The 10956-nt window shown below is 37.0% G+C and overlaps 2 non-coding genes across 2 annotated transcripts; one reads left to right on the forward strand and one right to left on the reverse strand.

The window, feature by feature from the left end:
- Positions 1-451: 451 nt before the first annotated feature.
- LOC141603377 (small nucleolar RNA R71) lies at positions 452-558 on the forward strand. Its single transcript, XR_012525257.1, has one exon. It is a non-coding gene; the product is annotated as a small nucleolar RNA R71 (small nucleolar RNA).
- Positions 559-10551: 9993 nt separating this feature from the next.
- Positions 10552-10658, reverse strand: LOC141603458 (small nucleolar RNA R71). The gene has a single exon (XR_012525333.1). It is a non-coding gene; the product is annotated as a small nucleolar RNA R71 (small nucleolar RNA).
- Positions 10659-10956: the final 298 nt, after the last annotated feature.

Consider the following 10956-nt stretch of genomic DNA (forward strand, 5'->3'; position numbering starts at 1 on the left):
GAATGATTGAGGTCCAAGCATCGTTCCCCCTGAATCATTCCTGGGGTTATAACAGAATCAGGTATAACTCTAAATTCTGTACTTTGATTTGGATTTAATGTTATATCATCATCAGTTATAACTTCAGTTTCCAAATGCTTGGATTGAGAAGGGATTATAGTATCATAAACTATACTCTCGGTTCTATTTCGTTTATCATTCGAAGGACGTCCTTGTTCATCATTGGTGCCTTTAATTTCTTTATCTTCCTCATCCAACTCTGGAGGATCATTTCTACTAGTTAAATTGTTGTTTGCGAAGGTTACGGAGGTGCGGGTCATTACACCGCTCATTACCAAGCTACTATTGAGGAGGTAAATGTTCAAACCGCCTATTATAGGCAGAATCAAGAATTCTTCGAGACTCGGCACAACATCCATTGTGGAATGTTATAGCTAGGAACCAAGCATCCAACCGATGATGTGGGCATTGCCTTTGCAACTTCTTGTACCTCTCCCAAGCTTCATATAAGCTCTAAAGAGCTTGTCGACGGAATCCCGTGATATGGCTCCTCAAAGTTTGAGGTTTTTCCCGTGGAAAAAACTTTTGATAGAAAGCAAGAGCCAATGTTTCCCAATTGGTGATTCCCATGGCGGTGCGATCAAGGCTATTGATCCATAGTGTTGCCTTGTCCTTCAAAGAGAAAGGAAAAGTATTTCCCTAATTTGAACTTGATTGACTCCCGTTTGCTGAATCATGGAGCAATAGTCTCAAAAGTTTTGAACATGAAAATTGGGATCCTCAAAAGGACTTCCCCCAAATTTCTTCCTCTCCACAAGGCTAATGAAAGCCAATTTGATCTCGAACTCCGGGGCGGTAATTTGGATAGTAGTGATACCCGCCGGGAGCATAGCCGCGGTGGGCTTGGAATGATCGGAAAGTTTCACCATCGTTTTAGTTGAGGATGGTGGTGGTGGTGGAGATGATGAACTAGAAATCTCCTCCTCTTCAAAAGCTTTAAGATCGTCTAAGTAAGACATTATTGCACTTTCAATTTTCACGGGAGAAGCGGCCTCTTTAATTTCCTTCAAAAAAACATAGTCTTCTACGCAGGGGTTTCTCGGGCTTGGAATCCGGTGATAGCAATTCTCCAATGGGAGAAGACCTGGGCATAAGACAACAATCTCAAGAAATTCATAAGTAACGGTCTCAAGGAACAAGTGTTCCTCAAGACAAAAAAAAAACAAGGTAGAAATCAACAATTCTAAACGCAATAAAACAGTGCTCCCGGCAACGACACCAAAATTTGATAGGCTTTGTCGCACTCCTAATAAAAGATAAATTTTCCTAGACACAAATGAATATAGTACGAGGGGTCAAACACAAGAAGACGTGAATTGCGTATGAAAAGCTATGAATAGACTTCCATCAAGGTCGATTACGATTAATTTGGTTGGTTGGTTTGATAACTTGTAAATTATATGATGTAAAAATACATGATAAAGGAGTCTAGGGGAGTCGGGTCACACGTGCAATTGTATATAGATGCTCATGTTAAACTCGAAATAAATAACATTGTTAATTGTTTAGGCTTAAAGACAACACCTCTCGGTCTTATTGTCAACCATAGACCAGGTCATAGAGAACTCTCGTTATGACTAGGTCGTCATACTAACACATGCTTAGTCTAATTCGATTCCGTGACTCTCGACTTATATAACTAATTAACAAACTTAATCGATGAATATGGCCACTAAACAAAGATTAATCAAGACGATGCAAATATGTGATAGAAATAATTAAACAATATTACATCAACCTCATTTAAAATTTACAAATTTTAATCATGCATGGCTTCCCTATTCCCTAGACAAATGAAGTTACTCACTCATATTGGAAATAAAACTAATATTATACGGAATAATAAATATGATAATAATGTAAATATAACTAAATGAAATTATAAGAATTATTAATAAACTAAATATAAGTAACATATGAATTAGTGAAATGCTAATGATGAAAAGTGTATATGAAAAGCTAATGATAAGCTAGTGATGATAAGTTGATAATAAAATGTGATAATAAACTAAAAAAATGAAATGCTAATAACTAAAATGTAAATTGTAAAACAACGATATTGGAAAATGCAATAACTAGAAACGAAATTACCGAAACAAGAACTTGGAACTTGAATGGAAGAACACAAATGAAACCCAAATATAACTTCAAAGGAAATATTGTATTATGAAGAACCACAAGCTTAATGTAAATTGTTTAACAAAGAACCAAATGCATAACAATATGTATACTAATGAAAACTAGAGAGAATTGTTGCTTAAGGCTATATGAAAGTGTAAGAGAGTGTAAAAAAGTATCCTACAATGATGGATTAAGGCCCCTATTTATAGTATAATAGGGGCTTAACGTAAAACTCATGGAGCAAGGTAACCCGGATCGGGGACAGGTCACCCTGACCGGGGTCGAGTGAATCCGGCCATTTGGTGTTAATTCTTGATTAAATGCCTAAAGGGATCCAATTATCATGTTTAATGATCCTTAATACACCCGGTTAAAGGCACATTTGGGCATCCTCAGAGCATCTCCAAGCTTGATCTTTCCATTTGCTTGGCTTGGACTTTTGCTTGGGCCAAATTCATTTCTTCATTTCTCCATCAAACCAAACTCCATGCTTCTTACCCGAGCTTGGAAATTACCAAAACACCCTTCCACGGTCATGCTTAGTCTTGTTAGCCTCGTGAACTAGTATGCTTGCTATTTGACGGGAAAAAGCTACTAAAAGCTTAATTTCCTACAAAACACAATGAAAACAAGCAAATACAACTAGAACACGAAATTAGCTCGCATAATCACTAATATTAGTGCAAATGACATTTAAAAATATAGCTAACATGGGAGTAAATTCATATATAAAATGGACACATCAATATGATAATATGAATTTAATGATTAGCTTATGGGATCTTATGATTAGAATGTTAGGGGTAACATGTGTTATAAAACAAGTGACAATATTGTTAATGAGTAAGATATAATACTAGAATTGTTGTAAACTGTAACGATGTAATAAGAGATGCAATTACTACTGTTATTATTGTTTCATGTGATGTGTTTATCTTTCTCAAAGTTAATTAGAAGTTAAATCATGATTTGTGGTTAGGGATGTATGTAGCGGTATTAATAAGTTTAGTATACCAATTTCAGAGTTTAGTTTTGTACATATAACTGGGAATTTAGGTACACGTTGGATTATTAACTGTGTTGTGATTTATATTAATACGATTAAATTGTTTTACAAAGTGCTAAATGAACGTTTGTGCTGAGTATTATCATAGTCTTTGAACTTGGATATCTTACTGTGTTAGTATTGAAATAATACGCTATAGTGTCTTCATTAGTTACCATAGATACGGGGATCTACCTTTAAGTGTGGGTGAACTTCGGGACGAAGTTATTTTAAAGGAGTGAAGACTGTAATACCCTTTATTTTAAGGCTTGGTCATTAGTTAGTTAATGGTGAAAATGTCAAATGTGTTTATAAATTATATTTATTATAATTATGAGATTAGATTGTTAGACGGGAATAAATAATAAAATATAAAATGAGTCGGGATTGACTGTGTTAGGCATGAAACTGTAAGTCTAGCAAGGAGTAATTTATGATGAGTAATATGTAAATAATAAAGACTAATAATAAATATAATAAGACATATTATATTATAAGGCAGTTTCCTAATTTATCCTACCTTACTACTATATAAGATATCTAAGCACCTCATTGGTCTCTATTTCACATATAATTTACACACATCACACATAAAGAGAGAGATAGAGAGAGGGAGATTTAAAAGAAAAGGGAAAAAAAAGGAGAATTTATCTTTTTGTCGCCTCAAGGTAAGAAAGTGTCTCATAATTTAATATGTATTTTATTATTCAATATAACTTGCGATTTAAACCACCCTGTAACCTAACTATGCCGTGGCCTTGGCCGTGGACCACCACGGGTTGACCGAACCTACTTTTGGACCATCACTGACCGGCGGTAAGGCGACTGTTATTGGTGTTTTTGTTGTGGTTTGTGGTGTTGAACCGTGTGTATGACACGGGTAATTGGCCCTTAATTAGACTCGTTCTGACCAAATAACTTATAGTCCTCATATTTAAACACCCATCTACCAATATTAACCATCATTCAAAAACATATATGCTCTCTCCTACTTCAGGAGAGCTTATTACTATTAATTCAAGCCCATAACTTTAAACAACACTTTAATTCTAGTTTAATATTCACCACAAGATATTACATTGGCCCAAGCTCCAAACAGACAATCTCTAAGCAAAAGGAATATTTAGAATGAGAAAACTCATAAGTTTATGAATGCTATTATAATTATTGCTACTATAATTTTCTCAAAGTTGGTAGCGCTCCCTAGCATATACAACTCTTAAGCTCAAAGATTTTAGGGGCCGTTTGGTTAGATAAACGAAAAGAGGGGGAAAGGTAAGGGATTACCTAAAACTTAATTAGTTGTTTGGTTACATCAAGAAAATGAAGTGTGGTGGGTTGTGGTTTGTTTTGGTGTGCGGGTGGTGGTTTAGGTGGGGTGGTTATGGTGGTGGTGGTGATGGTGTTCGTGGTCATGGTGGTGGCATGGTGGTTGTGGTGGGAGTGGGGTGGCTGTGGTGGTTGTGGTGATGGTGGTGGTTGCGTCATGCTGGTTGTGGCGGTGGCGTTGTGGTGGTGGTTTATACGGGGTGGCTGTGGTGGTTGTTTTAGTGGTGGTGGTGGCGATGGCATCTTGATGGGGACTGGTGTGGTGGGAGTCGCAAGTGTGGTAGTAGGTAAATAAGGTGGTTAAAGGGTAATAAGGGTAATGAAATCTCTCATACCTTAGGGGGGGGGGTAAGGAATTAGATGGATTGAGGGGTAAGGAAGGGAATTTCATTCTCTTTGTTTGTGTCAAACAAACACCAATAAAGGAAATCAATAACTTTTTTTTCCTTTCCCTTTTTCTTATAGACCTTCAACAAAATGCCCCCTTAATGTAAAATATCAATGGTTCTCGATGTACATTTAATATCCCAAGTCATCAATTACCAACCACCAACTATGATTATAACAGTCATAATTCTTATGTAACCTAAAACTCATGACAAAATGATTAGTCGCACACACAAGATCCAATCATTTCCTTTGAACACTTCCGATCATGACATTCCTAAGCACCCAAAGAACCATACACCTTTAATTAAGCCAGTACCTATTAAACTACAACACACTTGCCATCGAGATTGTATTTCCATCAACACATAATAATATCACCATATAATCTTGTCACCTGTGGTCATATAACAACGAAGCTTATAACCTCAATGTAATAACATCCTCAAAATTTCTAACCTAAATATAAGACTTTTAATACTCATTCTCAAAACTTTATATGTTATCCCACCGCATATTGTAACACCTCCATACACCAAGGTGCCTTAACAAGACCACCTAATGCATGAGAGTGCTACCATCTCGGTTACCCAAGGCAATGAATATCAAAAGGACCATAAAATACCGTACTTTAAATAAATTGTTTAAGTGAATACATCAAAATCCAAAGACTGTAAAGTATGATACAATTGTTCCAAATCCAAAAAACAGCTAAAGCAAAAATAGGGTTCGGCATAATAGCGGAACACTTCTAATAGACTCTTGGAGACACATGCCCATCTACCCCTCGTGCATCCAAATTATGCTTGCTCAATAACTGCTCACCATCCCCGAATAGATCACCACAGTTTTTTAAACAATTAAACGGGATCAGTTACTGCATACACAATATAAGATAATACAATAACAATAATACACACAATTCTCCAACACCGTCACATCACCAATAGCCTGACTAGCCTGAAGGTCTAGTCCTGCCAGATTATGGCCGCAACTAGTAATCCACACCGCCAGTGGGGGACCGCAGCCGTTCTGATAAACATGTCGTTGTACGCTCTCAAACAATATTTATAGTCTAAACAAACTACCCTTAGTAGAGCGGTAAGTAAAGGTGGATCTCTAGGGACGGGTATTAGATTAAGCTATCGATTCCAAGTAGTTATACCTTTAAGTCACGATTTGGTTTGGTTTAAAATGGTTATCTAAACTACTAGACAAAGTAAAAGTAAACAAGTGGAAAACAAAGCAATATAAGTAAATAAGAGTGTAAATAATTCATAAAAGGCACTAGGGTGTCATGGATTCATAAGAGAATCATGATGAGATCACATAATGAGTTTCATAGATACAAGCAATTTATTTTTATAGTGGAATCGAGTTAGTTTATATCTTACAATTCCTAGGAAGATTTGGGTCTCGGAGCCGAGTCGGTCAAGACTTTACAACACCATAAAGACGGCTTAATTTTTTCCTATTCAACTGTATGCAAGGTCTAACAAGACTTGAGTTAGTTCATGTTTTACAAGTCTTGTTTAAAGGATAAGAGATTCATGCTAGATTGTCAATCAAGCATTTCATCAAGCATAACATGCGCATAAGTTGAAACTACAACAAGCAAGCAATCATATGAACTTATTAAGTAAATATATCTCCAATGATTAACTCCCCTAATTCCCCATTAGCCCTAGTTTAGTAACTACTCACTCATTATCATGGTGGACATGCTAACAATGGTGTCAATCATATTAACAAGCCTAAACATGATGAAAGAGTAAAATAATAATCAATGAGTAAGTAAAGTGTACGGAAATTGTACCAACTTAGAATGATCAAAATAAAGTACAAAGGATAATAGAAGAAAACTTGATTGATGATGAGGAGTTGTCAATTCTCCAATAATCCCCAAAATAATCTCCAAATTACCCAACTAGATCAAGAGTTCTTGAACAATAATTAGGAAGGATTAATATGTAATTAAGTTAATTAATGTCTAATCTACTCTAATGACTTGATGCTATTCTCCTCTTACAAGGGAGTATTTATACTAAGTACAAATATTAGGTTAACTAAGGGCTTAAATGACGATCAGGCCCCTTAAATGAGTTTAATGCCTTGCAAGTTTCAGCTCGGGACGCTCGACCTGCTGCCATTGTTCGCTCATGCTGCATCAAAGGACGCTCGACCAGCCTTCGGGATGCCCGGGCTATGTTGTGGGACGCCTGTCCTTCATAATGGGATGCCCGGTCCGATTTGGGTCGCTCGTCCTTCCTTGCAGATTTTTTTCTTCTTGATTTGGCTGCCTCATGATCCGTAGGGATCATTGAGGAGCAGTGAGGGTCCTTCATCATTACCCAAATACTTCTTCTATCATTTTAGGCCTTCAATATTGGTCTCCTCTTCGATGCTTGGTCGTTAGATGCGAACACTTTAGCTCCGTTTTGCTCTATACACGCAAGGCTAGTGCTCCTTCCCTACTAAGGACACAAAACCTCATAGAATATACAAAGTAGGAAGCATAAGATAGAAACGACTAAACGGATTCAAAGTCACCGCCAAGTTATGTTAAACTAGGTTACCTTCGTCTACAATTGCTAAATGCTTTTGTCAAGAGCATATTCCCTATAGTATTAGAAAGTATTGTAAGATCGCGGAATTCCCCTTCTTGCCTAGAAAATAAGAAGGGTAGTCCCTTCTCCACCATGCAATAAAGATAGGATTTCATCAAGGACGAAACGGATTCAAAGTGTAAGAGTTTCATGATGGTGGTTTGCTGTTGGGTTTATTCTACCCCCCTCCCATTATCTGTAGCATTTGACGATTAAGAACATTATGCCATTTTTTTTGATGTTTGGCATTTTCAACTTTTGCATTTCTTTAAACACTTTGAATGTAAACCCATTTGTAGCAAGGGTACTTCTATTAAAGCATAGGAGTCTATTTTTCCTCCTCATTTCATTGATGCAATTGCAAACATTTGACATTTGATAACTTGAAGTCAATTTGACATTTTTTTACCCATTCCCTTTTTGTTGACAAAATATGATGAAAGAAGGGTAAGGACGGTTGCACGGCATCAAGGGTCACCTTGGAATAAACGGTTGATGTGACCAATATTTGAGCATATTTAGTCCCCGAATTAGCCTTGTTCCTATGATTTTTAGTGCATATTTGGGTCATTTACTATCTTTACTCCTTTGTTTTGCATATTCTTTGATGTTTTGTTTCCTTGGTAGGAGAGGAGTGCAAACCTTGCATTTTTATGGCAAAATAGAGCTAAATTGATCGAATCTAATGACCAAGCATCAAAGTGAAGACAAGACTAGAAGACCTTTGTAAATAATGTAGTTGATGGGCAATGATGAAGAAGATCCTTGCATCTCCGATAAGATCCCTGAGGATTGTTGGAAGAAGGAAAGAAGGAAAGAAGAAAAAGCTCACTGGACTGGAATCCGCTCATCCCAGCATCGGTACGCTCGTCCAAGAGCCACAATCCGAGCGTCCCACCTGCCTGGCCGCTCGTCCAAGAACTCCACGATCCGAGCATCCCACCTGCCTGGCCGCTCGTCCACCGCTTGCACAATCCGCTCGTCCCAACCTTTTGGACGCTCGGATTGTTCTCCAGTGCTGCCCGGCTTCTTCTTGTTCTACTCGGGATGCGCATATTTTAGAAAGACTAGCAAAAAGGAGACTCGCATCTTTCTTCGAGAGGAGCATTTCCTCAACTTTTCTTAAGGACTTAATCGTCATTTGAGCCCTTAGTAACCCTAATTTGTGCACCTAATCCCTATTATAAATACCCCATTTTACTAATTAGATTATTATGTTCTTCTTATCAATCTTTAGTGTAGACTATATTATTCTAATCTCTCTTTAATCATGTAATCAACTTTTAATCACGTATTAATACAAATCTCATTTCCTTAATTTCTCTATTGTTCATCCTTTATTTTTGGGTAATTGAAGATTATTTGGGTTTATTTGGAGGATTAACAACCTTCCAATCATCCATTAAGTACTTCTATTATTCTTTGCTTATTATTTTGGAATCATCATTAGGTATAATTCTCTTAATCCCTTTTTAATTATTGTTAATCATCTTTACTTATTCATCATGTTTTGCTTTGTTGATATTATTGACAACCTTGTTAACATGTTAAACTTGATAATGAGTGAGTAGTTCCCTTAACTAGGGTTAATGAGAAATTAGGGGAAACCAACATGGGGGATGATTCATGCTTAATCTAATATGTTCACATAATTTATTTATTTGCTTGTTGTGATCTCAACTTATGCACATGTTATGTTTGATGAAATGCGAGCCTATGAATCCTTACATTTTTTATCCATCACTTACCTTTTCAATGAGACTTGTAAGACATACACCAACTCGAGTCTCATTAGACCATGCATATAGTTGAGTAGGGAGGATTAAGTCGACTTTTTGGTGTTGCACAATCTAATCGATTCGGCTCCGAGACCCAAACTTTCCTAGGATTGTAAGATATAAACCAAACTCGATCCTATCACAACAATAATTGCTTGCTTATAATTTGAGAATATGTTTGTATGATCAATTCCCATGAATCCCCTATGAACCCATGACACCCTAGAGCTTTTAATCAATTGTTTAAATCTCATTTTAATCATCTTGCTTGTTTACTTTTCTTGTTAATTAGTTTAGTGATCTTCTTATCTCAACTCTAATTGTGACACCCCTAGACACCACTACTTGCAATCGAAAATCCTACATCAATACCCGTCCCTTGGGATCCGACCTTTACTTACCTCTTTACTAATAGTAGAGTTTTTTGTGAAGATTATAAATATTGTTTTGGTCTAGCTACTCCTAACAACAAGTAACCAAAATCTAAGCTAAGAAAGCGACCGACCAAAAATGGCGCCGTTGCCGGGGACGGTGTTAACTGGATTTGATTTTCTTTGATTGTTATTAGTTGTGTCTTTCTTTGCCTTGGGGAAGTAAAATTCCTCAAGGTTTGTTCTGATTGTTTTCGAGTTGTTTGATATTTTGCATGTCTAGAAGACCACAAGGTAACTTGTTACCCATTGATCACGAAATTTAAAGGACTTTGACAACCAATAGAAGACTTGCTAGAAACACTTTGAGAGGTATTGGTGAGATTGTAGATATTCATTCAAATACTATTGAGTTCATCAACCCTTTTGCAAGAGAAGGTGAGGAGAACCCAACACAAAATCAACCACACAATCAACCCACAATGCCTAAGTTTTCATCACATTCCGTACCAACCGAGGAGAACCTACCCAATGGTACTCCCAAACCACAACACTTAACCGGAAATTTTATTGCAAAATCCGCATTTATACAATTAGTCGAAAGAAGCCAATTTGGGGGGATGCCTAGTGAAGACCCTCATTATCACATGGAAACTTTTTGCGACTATTGTGATGCGATTTCACAAACCGGAGTGACTCAAGACCAAATTCGATAGGTCTTATTTCCTTTTTCTCTAATTGGTACCGCGAAACAATGGTTAAAGAGCCTTGATAAGGTTACTCTTGGAATTGACTCTTGGAAGAAGTTGGCTCTAGCTTTCTACAAAAAATTCTACCCTCCGGAAAAGACTATTATGCTAAGTGCCCAAATCACGGGTTTTAAGCAAAGGGACGAAGAATCTTTGTATGAAGATTGGGAGCGATTCAAAAGAACTTGTCGCTCATGTCCTCATCATGGACTTAGCGAGTGGTTCTTGGTACAACAATTTTGGAATGGTCTTTATGAAGACTCCCAAAACATTCTCAACATGGGATCAAATGGTATGTTCACCGAAGTTGACGATAATCAAACTTGGAACAAGATTGAGGAAATGGCGGTCCATAATTCACAATATAGTAGACCTCGCAAGGCTACTAGAGGAGGAAACCATGAAGTGGACTCTATTACTCAATTGGGTGCTCAACTTAGTGCTTATATTGATACCATCAACTTGAAGTTTGAAAAGGCTATGGCTAAGCTTGAAGAAGCGTCAAAATCA

Source organism: Silene latifolia, chromosome 9 (genome assembly GCF_048544455.1).
Source record: "Silene latifolia isolate original U9 population chromosome 9, ASM4854445v1, whole genome shotgun sequence".
NCBI classification, from domain to species: domain Eukaryota; kingdom Viridiplantae; phylum Streptophyta; class Magnoliopsida; order Caryophyllales; family Caryophyllaceae; genus Silene; species Silene latifolia.